Raw genomic sequence first — 16,425 nt, 5'->3', positions numbered from 1 at the left:
TCAAGAGAGGAGCGCAACGCTAGGCAAAACTTTCTGCGGCGTCACAGACGTTTTATTTTTTACTATATACAGCGTGTTGATGCTGAGAGTAGTGTTAGAGCAACAGAGTGCTGGATTATTTGGAGCTTCCATGCTCTCAAAGCTGTTACTGGTCTTCTGTAAATCTCACGATGCATGAAAGCTGGATTACAAGAAGTGGTCTTGACGCCGCATTGACGTCGTTAACACCAGTCTGAGGCCTAATGATGGAGCATATGGATGCCATAAATTAGTTGAAATGCAGACATATTTTCGTTACGTTGTCTCACGACACACATAGAGAAATGCAAGGCTAAAGAACGAAAAACGAAACATCGGCCACTTTACTTATCTAAACGAAATCAAACGGCATTTTGTAGTCCGGGTAGTGTATTCATTCACATCAACATTTTGCCTCAGAATTTAATGCCAAGCTTGACCGCTATTCGCAGTTACCATTCAGCGCCCGCCAGGAGACGTTGAGTAACAAAGCGGACTCCGAGAACCTGGCGGACTGTATCGGCACCATCACTTCGTACGCGGCCTTCGCTTCGTTGTCCCCATCAGAGAGCCACGTCACGCTAGCTGGGGTTGACATGTCGGCGGAGCGCTTGTTCTTCCTCAATCACTGTGTGACATGCTGCCATCAGCACATCACGTTAAAGGGCAACCATGCACCATACCGATCCCGCTGTATAGGGCCCCTGATGAACATGCCCCAGTTCTCGAGTGCCTATGGCTGCTCCGCCGGTGAACCCATGAATCCACGACATAAGTGCACCTTTTGGCAGTGAACAGTCTGTTGCTGCTTATGCTGTTTTCAGCGCTATTGCAGTATCGTTTGCTCCTTTATATTTCCATGCAGAGTCAATCATGAAAAAAGCTCGGTGAAGGCTGCAATAAAGCAAATTCGGAAGTCGGATTTGGATTATTTCAAGTTACGGGGTTTGTACGGGAGGACTTTCAACAGATGGTTAGCCAAACGCCGAAGCAGCATCATGTGCCCAATAAATGGTCCATGAATGCTAGATGACTAATAAGTGTACATGTAATATCTACTGCAGCCTGCAGACAATATTGTGTCTGACATAGTAAGCTTTATTGTAAGAAGTGTAGTGCAGTTCATGTTAGCACTTGTGGCAATGCGTTATATTATAAGCTCACCTTCTGAGGTCGGCGGACTCATGCACTGCAACAGTGGAGAGAATGTGCGCAAATTTCGCAAATACCACATTTTACCAGCGCACCGCGTTTATTTTCTTTTCATGTGGGCGTTAGGTAACGCAAAAGCAAAGACGCATTGCAGCACGTTGTTACGACTGGCATTTAGCACAGTTGTGCGCAGCGGCTGTTTTTAACAAAGAATGCTGCAGCTACAGACCTCCAGGAATGAAATGTAATTCATGCCCTGCGGTGCCTTGCAAGGCCGGCGAGCTGGCGACTAGACCAGCGTCACCTGAGACTAATGGACATGCCAATATGTTTCGTACCTTCGGCTGTCCGACAGCTCAGAGCTGATGGGCGAGACGAATTCTGAGTAATCAGTCTCGTGCGTCATTAAACGACATCGTCGCTCCTTTCCGTCACGGTGTGGACTTGACAAACAAAAGAGATCACTTGAGACGACGACCAAGCCGCCCTTCGTGGAACGATTATGTAGCGCGAAGACCCATCTCTCTGTCAAGTTGACCTTCATGAAAAGCCCCATATATCTTGCAAGGGGCCAACGGAAAGACTTTCCGTGGGAACGGATCAAAGTGTAGGCTCCCAAGTCATCAAGCGGTTCCCCGTATGGGGGGGGGGGGGGGGGGGGGGGGCTCGGTTGCGCAACCTTGGAGGCGTAATCCGGCGGAACGGTGCATCGTCAGGGGCGGGATTTTGCGAACGTTTCGGCAATTGTGATTGGGCGAGAACACCAACAGTGAATTCCCCTACGAAAGAAAGGCGGAAAAGGAAGGTCTTAAAAAGCGGACCTTCAGTGCTGTGAGGGTGCTCGTTCGTGCTTGCACAGTGAATCTCTCAAAATATAAATGCTGTAAATAAACCTTTTTTCCTCCTCTTGGACATTGCCCCGGACCTAGTGATCGCCCGGCACCTGACACATCACCCACCACGTAAACTCGGAATGACCGCTCGGACACGAGTCTCAACAGCTGGTGGTTGATAGCGGATGAGATGGAACCTCCAGCCAACGCCAAACCCAACAACGTGCACTTGGTATCGAATCTACACTAAACAATCAAAACCACGTCACCAAGGCTCATAAGCCTAAGCAAACTTGTCCTCCTTGCAGAGTTGAGGCATCCTCCCGGACTATTCCATTTCCTAATCTCTCACGAAGCAATTAAAGGAATAATTTGGAGCCCTCGAATTCCTTTTTCGTCATCTGCGCAGGCGATTCCTCGGGAATGATCACCGCTGCCACAGCGTCTACAGCTCTCTTTGGTGGAGCTTCGTGATCGACTAGCGGTAGTGTTCACTCCCTGTTTCCCTAGTGTCCAAGTAATAATAACCAGAGCGCAGGGGAATGCAAATAAAAAGCAATTGTGCATGCACTACGACGCTAATATTGTTTACTTGTCTTCACACGTCATAACCTCTGGCATTATACCTAACATAATAAAAACAAATCAGGCTGTTTCAGTACCACATGGTTGTGAGAAGAAAAGTAGGCAATCCCAGCCGAAGGTTAGAACCAGGACGGTTTCAACGCGCGCTTAGAATGAGTCAACTTTAAAAACAGTACGTTTATTTTCTGGCAAATACATTGACCTATAACCAATAGCAAAAATCAAGTCACGGAGACTGTTGAAATTGGTCTGACAGAACAACTGATACCAATTCCAAGGAAGCAAACGTGTAAAAAAAGTCGAAGTACAATGAGGCACGATAGTGCACATAACGCATATACGTCTATGTCCTACATGTAGTACACCTCTTTATATCGCAGCAACTCTTCACATGCTCGTCTTATAAAGTTTGTGGTTCCCAGACTGTACGCATTATTTTATAACTCTTCTGTCTGCAAACTTTGGTACGAGTGTATGTACACGCTTCTCGCGTAACAAGAGCTACACCTTTGTGGATGTTGCAACTTCAAAAAGGACACCAACTCCGGTTGAAAAATTTGCCAAAATTGATTCAATTGATTTGATTGCTGCCGAGAATGTGATTACCTGTTCATAATGGACAAAACGAATACACTACAAAATATCTATGCTCTGTATTTTAATCTTTATCTCATACAACGCTTTATACAGCACCGTCATGTACACTATGTAGGTTGGATGCGGTTTAGAGAGCCTATTGCACTGGTTGAGTTGGACATCCTAACAAGTAAAGACTAACGTCATCTCGAATATGTATCTATCACATAAACTGTTTGCTCGTCTTTATTCGGAGGGAAAATATTCTTTGATCACGAGTTTGCAAGCAAATCTCAACCAAAGGCGGAATATAGCTTTCAATTATATTGACAATCGGGATAAGGTGCCCTCAGAAAGCATCCATGAATACGCTGCGGGCATGAAATATTCATCTGTCAGCAATGTCGTGGCTGTAGAATCAGGGAAAGCTTTGCAAATTAGTGATGATGACAATAACGCTTACTCACCATTCAAATTTTTAAAAAGTCGCAGTTTCGCCCTAAAGGCGAAGCATCCTATTGCGATAGCAAATTAGTAGACAGCCATACAAAGTAAGGATAGTAAATTTATAGGTCGTAAAACTAGTAAAAATTCACTTACTAACTAAATTAGCAAGAATGGCGTCAGCGTGCACAGGCAAACATGAACATATCACACGCGGTGACCGCGGATCCTCGCTGTCACAACGCTGGAGAGAGCAAGCGCGGCGACGGCGAGCGAGCGAAGTGACCTTCGTTCTATGTCTCACTTCAACGCTAACTGTGCAGCGGCGCGAACACAGCACACCCAAAACTTTGGCAGTCAGCCCACCTAGACTCTGCCCCCAAGGTAGGTCGTTTTCAAGATAAAGCCTCACGCGACCAAGTGCGGCAGCCGCAGTAGAACGCCCCTCCTTCTTAACCTCCCATCACCCTGGTTCCTTGCGTGCGACGGTTTTATCGCCCTGGGATTTCATAAGGAACATCGCGGTGGCGCCGACGGAGGCGACGACGGCAAAACTGCGCTTGAGTCTCCATATAATTGCTATCGGAATAAAGAAGTGAAAAAAGTAAGCACAAGCATCACCTGAAGGTGCTTAATCGGCGCCTAGTCCTACGGAATGCCAATTCATGAGGAAGCAACTTAACTGAAACATATTCAAAATTTTCTGTGTAGATGAAGTGGTCACCTTTGCCGTACATAACACCAACTGACCCGCCGGGGTGGCTCAGTCAGCTAAGGCGTTGCGCTGCTGAGCACGAGGTCGCGGGATTGAATCCCGGCCCCGGCGGCCGCATTTCGATGGAGGCGAAATGCAAAAACGCCCGTGTGCTTGCGTTGTAGTGCACGTTAAAGTACCCCAGGTGGTCAAAATTAATCCGGAGCCCTCCACTACGGCGTGCCTCATAATCAGAACTGGTTTTGGCACGTAAAACCCCAGAAAGAAGAAGAAAGAAGAACACCAACTACTAATCTCAGCAAAATAATCGATACTTATACGATACATGAGACACGATGAAGAGCTTCCAGGCGGAATCTTTTTGTGCATATTCCCATGGCAAATACAGTATGAGTGAAATTTTCTTTAAGTAATTTTGAAAAATGGCTGCAAGATTTCGATTCGGAGGTTGAGCGCGGTTGTGATGTCAAACAGCAAACTCTGCAGGACTGTTACAGTCGTTTCTAACCCTCCAGGTGTGAAAGCCATGCAGCTCGTAATAAGGTGTTGCATCGAAAGCAATTCAAATATTGTAGCCAAGAGTCGATGTCGCAAATGTAAACCTGATATAAGCTAATGAAGGCTTGAGCAGACACGCTTACAGCAGCGTAGAGTATTGCAGCGGTTTGGATATCAGCAAGAAGCGGTGTTACTTCGCTTCTTACACTTGAGGACGTCTTAATGCGTTCTAGCACTCCAGGGTGGGCAGTAATACTGTTTACTTGCTCGCATTTCAATGGTGCATAGCCCACAGCAGTCCTATACCATAGTTCCCATATATATATATATATATATATATATATACATGTTGCTAGTATATATTGCTAGCAAAAAGCCCACAGTGTTTACGGAAAACAAAAAAAATATTTGGCCTATCGATCCACTTTTTATTCTGCAGGACAAACATTATGTTCCCACTGTTCTGAGTAAACTACCGTACGTTTAAAGAAAATGTGACATAAGATTTCTACACCACTCCCAACAATAGTGCGTTTGGTTTGCCTCCTATACGTTGGACGGCTCAAAACCAGCCCGTACAAAATAATTTCCGAAAAAAAGTGCACATACTACATTCTGATGCGTATAACATGTTTATTAAAGAATATTTTCAAATCTTTACCTCCTCGAATTTGAGACATATGTCAGTTAATGACCTGCTGAGTACGACCTCCGTATCTGTGGCCAGGCGCCGCCGTGGACGCATTTACGTGGGCTCTCCTTCTTCGGCTGGCTTGCCGAACCAATGCTTTCAAAAAGTGTATTCTCTCTCTCTTTGTGTGGAGGGAGAGGGCGCACATTTCATCGTGTACGACCGTGTGCTGCGCTGACCTGCAGACCTCTGTCGACAGAGTTTCTGGCAAAGGCGTCTGTTGTCTAGACAGGGGGGACAGTATTGCAAAAGGGTAGGGGTAAGTACGTGGTGAGAAGGCAGGCAAGCTGGTATGCGTAAGCTGGCAGTTAACACAAGCATCGCGCCAGCGTCAATACGCATCACATCTTAGAGAAGCACTGTTTCGAATATGCGACCGAGTCGCCCTCGGCGACAGGAGGAAAAACAAAGTGAAGAGGGGAGGGGGCGAATGAAAGGGGGGGGGGGGGGGGAGACAGCAGGCGGCCGGGGCGAAGGCACCATCGAGGTTAAGGAACATCAACAGGCGTAAGTGGGCGGAGGGGGGGGGGGGGGGGGGGGGTATGCCGCCGCCGTATTTACGCCCCACGGCTACCAACGGCCTAGAACGCGGTTACGCGCAGTATCGAGACAAACTGCGGAGTAACTCAGTCTATAAGGACAGAATGGTGGTAGGCGTGTTGCTTCTAAATGTACGGTCCTTGTAATCAGCCAAGCCATTTTAAAAATACTGCTTTATTGTTAAATTCGAGGCTCTTACTTACTAATTTTTGGACGTGGGCTGGTTAGTTCTTCAGCGTATTTTGACAAACAACAGCGCGTAGACGAAAAAGCGCTCCAGTTTTGAAAAAAGCCGGCAAATCCCATGCCCTGTGGGAATCGATGTTATGCGAAGCAGTGTGCGGGGAGCCTACCAAGTTAACGAAGCGACCATGAAAGCACCAAGCATGGCGACTCTTTCACGACCTACATGACACGCATGTCATGACATTCATGTCATGAGTCCTCAGGAGTCCCTTTAGCTACATACACCTAAGAGACCTTAAGGTGATAGCCTTAGTCATGCTCATGAATATGACTTCTACCACCATCGTTTAGTGTTTCCTTCTATTAGTACCCACGTCCGAACCCATTTCAGTGTTTTTGAGTGTTAATGTTTTTTCGCTAAGTTTTTGTCATTTTTGCTCATTCATGGTCATGACTATGACTTCTACCATCATCATTTAGTGTTTCATTCATTTAGTACCTGTGACCGAATCCCTTTGAGTGCCTTTTCTGTGTTAATCTTTTTTCGCTGATTCCTTGTCCTTTTTGGTGAGTCATGCTCATGACTATAATTTCTACCATCATTATTGAGTGTTTCGTTCACTTAGTATCGACGTCCGAACCCGTTCCAGTGGTTTCTGAGTGTTTATCTTTTTTCGCTGAATCATTGTCCTTTTTGCCAGCATCCTGTAGTGTTTCCTTCACTAGTACCCACGTCGGAAACCATTTCAGTGGCTTTTGAGTGTTAATTTTTTTTGCTGTGTCATTATCATTTTTGCGGAGTCATGCTCATAACTATGATTTCTACCCTAATCATTTAGTGTTACCTTAACGTAGTGCCCACATCCGAACCCATTTCAGTGGTTTTTGAGTGTTAATCGTTTTTCGCTGGGTCATTGTCATGACCTACATGACACGCATATCATGACATTTATGTCATAACCTATCACTTATGTTGGTCATACACTCCTGTCATATTATGCCAATTTTGGGACCTACCAAGTTTATGGAACGACCATGAGAGCACCAAGACTTAGACTGGCTGTTTCATGACATACTTGACACGCATGTGATGACATTAATGTCATGACATATGATTTATGTTCGTCATATACTCGTGCCATAGTATGCCAATTTTGGTACATACCAAGTTAACGAAACGACCATGAGAGCACAAGATAGATAGATAGATAGATAGATAGATAGATAGATAGATAGATAGATAGATAGATAGAAAATAGATAGATAGACTAGATAGATAGATAGATAGATAGATAGATAGATAGATAGATAGATAGATAGATAGATACCCTCAAAGTAGCAAATGTTCACCAAGAAATGCTTCCCATTTAACATACATTGTAAAGGTGTTTATTAATTACCAGCGGTTGGGCAGACCATCACATACGGACTATCAGCACGAGCGGCGTTCCCCGCGCTATACGCTGGAGAGATTGACCCACTAGAAAACGCTGGAGAGGATGGCCCTATTCGAATTAGAAAGATGAGAGGCGCGACTACGCGGTTATCTTCGGTTTATTTTCCCTTTCACAAGTTTCGTTCGGTGGACCAAACTTTGATACATACTGTACACACACACACACACACACACACACACACACGCACACGCACACGCACACGCACACACACACACACACACACACACACACACACACACACACACACACATCATTTGTTTGGCGGTCTAATTTATTATTGCGATAGCACATATATGGACACTTCAACAAGATTTCTGCCGTCGGCGTCGCCGTCGCCGCGAGGTTCCGTATAGATTCCAAGGGCGACAAAATTGTCGCCGCGCGCCGTATGCGCGAGTGAAAGCGCGCGGGGGACGCGCTCTATCACGGAGTGCGAACGCACGGCGGAAAGCTGCGCGAAAGGCCGTGGGGGTATGGGAGGGAGGTAGGCGACGCGACGCTGTACTACGGCACCAAATGCGTGTCTTGCAACCGAGCGCAAGGGACACTGGCAACGCAATCTCCCACGCGAAAGCAAAAAAGCGGGAAGGCAGCTCGGGAGGGAGGGGAGGGGGAGCAACTTCTACTCTGCCAACAAATACGCTTTCACTGGCTGTGGTGACGGTCGCCCGCACAGTCTCTTATCTCCACACGGCTCTGACCTGTGCATTCAGCCGCTCAGTTTCCGTTGAAGCGATAGACCGCACGATTCTTCGCCCGCTGCAGCAGCTGCGCTCGCTGCCAGCGTTTTTACAGTCGTTGTCTGCGGTCATTCAGTGTGATCTATTCATGTTTGCTTGTGCGCGATGAAACCACGCTTGTCAACTCAGTTAGAAAGCGAATGTGTCCAAGTTTATGCAGCCGATAAAACTACTATCCCTACTCCGAATAGCTATCTACCAATTTGCTATCGCAATTGATGCTTCGCCTTTCGGGCGAAACTGCGACATTTTTTGATACATTTACTCCGATCCGTTTCTGTTCCCTCGTTCTTCGCAAAAGAAACTCAGTGCTCCCCAAATAATCTTGCTCTCAAATTCTATAAGCTTCACGTATTTAGTATAAAGGGGCTTTAGACGTTTCTTTCTCTTTTACTATTGCCACACGATTGATAGCCTATTCCGTGCAGTGGGTATGCACCACATATTCTAACGTCATTATCATCAACATCATTACGATTACTATCACTCGTGGTGTACTACCAACGTTCCATTGTTGACATCTCCTCCGTACTTGGCCGCACTGCCTAATTTTGGACTAAGTAACCACCCGGCTTCCCACCGCACAAGGTCATCGCCTGTGTTTCGGAACCTCCACGCACACTCCTCTGACCATGGTGATGTGACTCTTCATTATTCACTCATTAACTTCCCTGAGCAGCACAGTTGCGACGAAAGATGCCGTAAAGATGCCTGAAGATTTCGCGTTTCTACAAAGCATTCAGAACTCGAGGGAGTTCTGAAATGACAGCTCCGGCGACAGTGCTATTATGGATCAAATTATAGATCTGCTCTCGCCTACATACTACGGCGATGCTTGACGATACGGCCACCAACGTAACAGACAGGCCACCATGTGAGATTGAATTATTTTAGAAGCAAATATGGTTGCTATAACCAACTACAACAGAAATAATGTAGACTAACTCCCGAGTAGCGCCCTTCTTCAGGATCACGTCAATGAAAACGAAGTCCACAACGTCCATTCTGCAGCTATCGGTAGTATCCTCGGACGATTACTTTCAGAGATACGTTTCATTGGGCGAGATTTCAGAACGCTTTCGCCGTACGCATAGGCGTCTACGAGCGACAGCGTTCTTGGCGTGATGTCATAGTAGAACGCTATGGCCTGTAGACGCTGAATGCGTCCAGCGCTAGTCTAGTGAAATCTCGCTTAAGTGAAAGTATTGGCTATATTGTGGACATTCCACCATTTTCTTCGAGGCGGGACGTGGGCACAACGCGTACGAAATGACGTTGACAGCCCCGATTTGGTTTCGTGACATAACGGAAAGTTGACGTTTTGCGCAAAAATATGAAATGGAGGCACTGATAATGCAGGCACGTTCCTGATAAAGAATTCAGTTTTCCTTTTAAAAAAAGAGAGATGTCATGCCCAGTGATTGCAATATTTATGCTAGCACATCTGTTTCTTATGTGTAATATATGATGTCATATACAATAGCTTTATTTAATTTCGGGGGAGGGGGAATATATATACAAGTAACAAATCACTTATAGTATATATATATACACTTATAGTAACAAATCATGAGCTCAGCCAGGTGTACCTAATGAAATTCACGTCAATTTATCCTGAAGGGCTCTCATTCATGTTCGCACACTGGTGCACTCACGCTTCCCCAGGGACAGGAGTTCCTCTTCGCACTTACACCTACATAATGTGGTTGAATTACCTTAGTCCTATTCCACCAGGTGGTTCAGGTGCGTGTTCTTGTGTGTGAGTCTAAATAAGTACTACTCGATGTGAACTTAGTGACACCATGTGAATGGAGCTTTTACGAATGTTAGACTAGTGAGGCAAAGTTAAATGGTGGTTTTTAATATATCGGACTCTATGAGCGAGTTTTATATCACACAAGAAATTCCATGTTTTTTATGAGTTAGTCACACTACATGTGAAGCTGAATCTAGGTGATTGATCCCTAGTGAAACAGGGCCTGTATTCACAAAAAAATCCATCCGCAATAATTGTTCGTAAGAAAATATTCCAGCGAATTTCGATGCCGCATATAATATTAGCGAAGAGGGCTGGTCTACGGCAGAGAGCACTGACGAAATGCAAGCCTTGAATTCGGCCACGCGTGGTGACCGTTCGTTTGTATGCTTGAGTGAGGAAACATAAGAAGGGCTTAATTCAATTATGAATCAATGTTTGAAGCTGTCTGGTGTCAGGTGATCACTTGCGCAGCCAAGTTTTGTGAACTCTACTTGAGCTATTTGCATCAGCCTGAGTTCACAAAGAGAGTTCTCAAACTAAATCTGTTCGCAAAAACATATTTTGGTCAACCACTATGTTATACACAATATTAACGAAAGCGGCCTGCCAAAAGTTTTGTGTAATTGCGACCATTATAGGTATTCCGTACGTTCCGTACGCCTATAAGGAGGAAGTCTTTCGGATCGCAGTTCTACAGCACGCTCCACTCGCTCTGTTTCACTTACGCATCCTTTGCGCTGATGCAATTTTGGCACGAAAAAGGCAGGGAATAAAAATCTAACGCCAGTGCTCGCTGCCTCCGCGACCATTAGCCATCCCCTGCCTCGTGTACCCAAATACAGGAAGCTGCCCACACATCACCAAATACGTGACGCATAGCGAGGTTCTACCGTAATAATCTTCCGCCAAGAAAACTATGACTTCGACTCGCCAATTGCCTACTGAAACGGGTCCTCTCAGACTGAGGCTCACGGGTCGGTTTCAGTGAATTGACTCATGACTTTGCCGACTTATCATGACTATATTTATTTGTTTATTCAAACAATACTACAGACAATAAGTCCAAGCAGGGTGAGCAGGATACACAAGAATAATCACAAAGGAACAGGATGAAACAAGTTTCTAACAAGCTTTTCACAATATGTGTGTCTTCATAAGGTAGACGCTCAAGAAAATTTAATCAACTTGGTTACAATAAACCATGAAATAACACCACTAATTACACAAATGGCATACAGATCACGGGCACGGGGGGAATTCTTCAGTTAGTTTATTCCAGTCAGCTATTGTTTGTGGAAAAAAGAGTACCTAAAAGTGTCAGTCCTTGCGAAAACTGGTGCTAGCGAATGAGAGTAGTGGTGTCGAGTGGGTCTGCTTATCAAGGGGGATACGTATACGTTGCGGTGTCTAAGGGTAGCCTATGATTAATTATTAATATAATAATAATATCTGACATTCACGTGGACTTCTCCAGTGATATACCATTGTGTCGTTACTAGTGATACTGAAAGGCGGGCGTGCAAACACGAACACAAGGAACGAAAAGAACACCGCAATCGGGAATTTGTTCTTTCTTCTGGTCGTCTTCCAACACCTGCCTTTCCCTGACATAAATCTCCCCAACTCGCTGAGCTTTGATTCATTTGAAATTCTTCGTGTGCTTCAATTACGGCGCATGCGTCGAAAGAGTACCCTAATATGGTTTGCTGTTTCATAACCACCTTTTTGTATTTTACACTATTAACCCAGGAATCGGGGCGACACTTGCTGCCCAGGCACGGTTTCCTCAAGCCCGACACTAAGGAGCGGCGCGACCACGTTTGGATCATCCTGCCCTTCATATGCTTGTTCGTTGTGGTTCTAGGAGTCTCGTGCTGTATATTCCTGATCACATCTATGCTTTCCGAAAGGTCTCCAGACGAAGCAATCCTCACGGTGAGCATCGGCATGCACGGAACGTTAGGCAATATTGTTTATAACAACTGACAATCAATGTGGCATTTCCTTGGCCGGAATCATACATCCTTTAAACACGGTTCGATTTCTCATTAATGCCTACGCATAAAGGCTATGCTCGACGTAGACACTGTCAAGACATCGTGGTTAAGTATCGGTACACTTTGGAAAGGAGGGACTGGGGCGACAAGCCAACGCACCCCACGTTCGTCTCAAGGAAAGTTTAACAGTTCACTAGCGATAGGTCCACGCCTGAGCAATCGCGGACTATGTGCCATGAGACGAGAGGTGATGAGAAAAACACTGAGAAATTAAAATAAAGTAAAGCTTACGCGACACAACATTAGGAAGAAAATACAACAGAAAATACTTTGTTGCAGGTGAGAGGTCAAGAAACAATAGAACATACTCCCGTGACACGTACAAGAGTGCACAAAGTGGGCATTTAGGATTGATACACCAAAATAGAAAAATACGCGAGCAAAAAAATAATAAAAATACACGCCGTAGAAGTGCGACAAACACGATATTAACAAAATCTCGCAATAGGAATACGCGGTAATCAGCATAGTTGAGCGCTTCGGTCCGATAAAACATCACTGGGAAAGTCTGAGCGCAGCACAAACAGTGAGCTTAGCTGCGGCGTGCGCGCCGAATATCTGATACATGGGGCACCGGTGCGTGCGGACATTGACAAATAGTGATGATGATGATGATCCTTTGTCAAGGCTCGCACCCACTGAGGGGTAGAGACCTAGAATCGGGCGGCAGTAGGTAGCTAAAGAATCTTGTCATGCGGCAACCAGGCTCCTCGTTCTTTTGCGCTTCTTTACCGTACCTAGTTAAGATACCTAGTTGTCAACGTTGGCGTCAAAGAATTTCATTGTAGAGCGGCACACACCTACTGACACTTGCACAGTGACCCAGGTTGGCATCAAAGAGGTTCATTCAATGCCAGCACAGACAGTGGCCATACCCAGTGTTCCAAGTCGGCGTCAAAGAGTTTCTTAGAACAGTGGTACCGATCCAGTCCCGCGAACACAATGACGCATAACGGCGTGAAAGATTCTTTGGAGAAAGGCATATACAGGGTGTTTCACTTAACTGTGGCCAAACTTTAAATATATGCAACTGCTACGTAGCTGGACAGAATCAAGGTTATGTTGTTTGCAGTCGCTTGAAGATACTGAGATTATGTTTTGCATTCCGTCTAATTATATAATTAGCCTAAATAATTAATAAACTACCTAATTATGACAATTAGATGAAAAGTTTAAAAGACTAAATTGTATAGTAATATGAGAAACTCCCGATATAGCTTTCTGTTGGCAATACGTATTACACAAAAATGGCTTTCCGAGCATGAAATATGCCTGCGAATACAGGCAAAGTGCCTCGAGCGGCCAGTTGAACGGCAATTTTGCGTGTATTCGTGGGTCTCTTTCACGCTCGGAAAAAGACTTATGTAGCGCGTATTGAGCAACAAAAAGCTGCATCAGTAGTTATTCATGTTGCTCTACAAGTTTCTCTTTGACACCTTTCGTCTAATTATAATAATTATTCTTGCTAAGCCTAATTCAGACTAATTATCTAATTAGGCGGAATGCAAGAAAATATTCTGAGTATCTCCCAGCAATGGCAAACAACATTGCCTTGGTTCTGTCCAGCTACGTAGCATTTGCATATTTTTAAAGTTTGGACGAAGTTAAGTGAAATATCCTGTATGTACAAGTTGCCACATACTCCCAGACCCAAGCTGGTGTCATGGTTGGCTTGTAACTGCATTACCTAAGCACAGCAGCTCGATGCCCTACGTATCCGAACACGATTTGCCAATGACGCGGGTAGGCGGGAAAACCGTTAGGTGTAAGGATACACACACACAAGCATAGATACACAGCCTCCCAGAGTGTGTGAAGCATCCAAATAACTTCGCCTGTAGACCGCCAAAGTAATCAGCCTATATCCATCTGTTTCATTCCCCACCTGTTCCAGATGGAGCAGATATCACTCCGCTGCCAACGTTCCACAGAAGAAATACATCACCATAACTCACACTGGTTTATTGGGATAGCAATTGCACGGACACTCCAGGCGCATTTCTGTAGTCGCCGTCACCGTGACGTTCCCTTTAAATTCCAAGCACGACAAGATCGTCGGCGCGTGCCGTATGCTGTATATTCGAGTGAAAGCTTGCGAGGGCCAGCCGACGACTTAGGCTCCATCTTGTGCGCGCAAGGCAGGAAAGCGTGCCGTCATACGTCCCGCGCTAGACACCGGGGGTATTATTATGGATAACAGAACATCAATGCCGATTGTTAACTTCGGCTCCCGCAAACAAATCCTACCTCAAGGTATTCGACTTGCTGACTTGATCCTTTAGACCAAAATCACGTAGCGACTTTGCCAACCATCGCTTCCTCCGAGCCTAACAGGCCTCTAAAGCCATTCTCTGAATCCGATCCAAACATACTGTGAACCATTCTGTGCAACCATTTAGCCGAACAGGCTGACAAACACTTGCCAAGCACTTGCCGAACAGGGCAACAAACACTTGCCGTCTTTTGTCGCCCTATTGGAATCATTGATGATCGCGCTGTAAAGACGAGGGCCTTTTCGGAAGACACGACAGGCTTCGTCGTAGGGGACGGACAAGCCTTGAGATCGAGACACAATGCGGCTGACCTGCATTCCAATTTTTATTTTCCGTGTCATGTCTTTGAACGGAATGCTTCGTAGCACGCGCGCTCTTGAGCTCCTTTTAGTCATTCGCTTCCATGCCCCACCCCGTTGTTACGATTCACTTTGAGCGGCCATGCCCAGAAGACGTGCAAACGCATGGGAAACGGCCTGCCTAACGATCTCGCTCGTCAACATGAACAAACGTGTCCATCACATGGGTCGGAGGAATGTGCGAAACCTTGCGTGGCGCCTAGCGATCAGCTCACCCCCATGGAGACATTCACCCCGTTGCGACCACCAACCTTCACTGCTGTCCCCTACCCTCACTAGCTCGTCTGGTCTGCCCTGTCTTTCAGTGGGGCAGGAGAGGGGGAGAGTACCCGGATGGTGGAAGGTATAAGAAAACGATCAAGCAGCCACGTGGAAAACACTTTTGATTTGCCCTAGCGTGCAGGTGCATGTACGCTGAACGTTTCTTGTATGTTTTTTTAAGCACCCCGTAACCCGTAACCATGTATTAAACTAGTGCTATTTCTTTTTACGTTGCGTCGTCTTCCCTGCCGGACCCTTTCCGATGGTCAACCTGATCCAAGCAGACGTTGTTGAAGGTTCAGCCAACCCCGGCCCGTAACTCCGTGTAGCACATTACACTGCGTGATCAATTTGCTGAACCCCATTTGTATCGGTTAGATCTTTTTCCTGCGCGTACACGTGTTCAATTCAGTCTACTTATTGTTCGATATTTCATATGTTTTCTCTATTCTATGTTCAAGAAAACGCTTTTTGGAAACGCTAGAAAAACAGGGATCTCTATGAACTGGACAAGGGAATGTGCCTTTCAACATTCTGCTTGCGCAAGAGATTTATAGTTGGCTAGAAATAGAACTACATAAATGATATCATGGCGCACCAATATCGCATATCCATATTTCATGAAAAAGGCAATACATAGCATCTTGAATATTAAAAACAAAACCCATAGTGCTGATGATGTAAGCGACCAACACTCATTGTGTTCAACTGGACATTGGCTCCCTTCAACATATTTCGACCACATGAAGTTCGTGAAGTTTAATGTTTCTTTTCTGGGAGATGTCTAGAGGACAGGTCATTTATTGTTGGTCAACTATTCATCAGTGCATATCAGCTCTATTGTGTAAAAAAGTGACCGACATGATTAACAAATTAGGCAAGGACTGTTAATTGTACCAATTTCTTCTCTGCCCTGACCACTAGGTGGACACATTGGCCACGTTCCACGTTAAGACAAAAACCACGCCGGACATAAAGCACCTACATGAAGAGCATGAACCATGGTCCTCCCCTGCTCCGGTGAACACATCACCCGCACCCGCACGTATTGTCCCTGCCCAACCAACGTCACACAGCGAAGTGTGCTCCGCGTTTCTCTGCCGCTACGCGGCACAGTGGCTGCGGTCCAAACTAGACTACAGCGCTAACCCATGCAAAGACTTTTATAGGTACGTCTGCGGCAATTTCAAGGGATACGACGAATTCAGCCACGTAAGTCTCATTGCCTACGGCTGGCTCTTAGGTAAATATACTTCCCTTCGCTAAAGTGTTTTTTAATAT

This window comes from Dermacentor silvarum, chromosome 3 (assembly GCF_013339745.2).
Source record: "Dermacentor silvarum isolate Dsil-2018 chromosome 3, BIME_Dsil_1.4, whole genome shotgun sequence".
NCBI lineage: Eukaryota > Metazoa > Arthropoda > Arachnida > Ixodida > Ixodidae > Dermacentor > Dermacentor silvarum.
Note: the sequence above shows the minus strand (reverse complement) of the source record.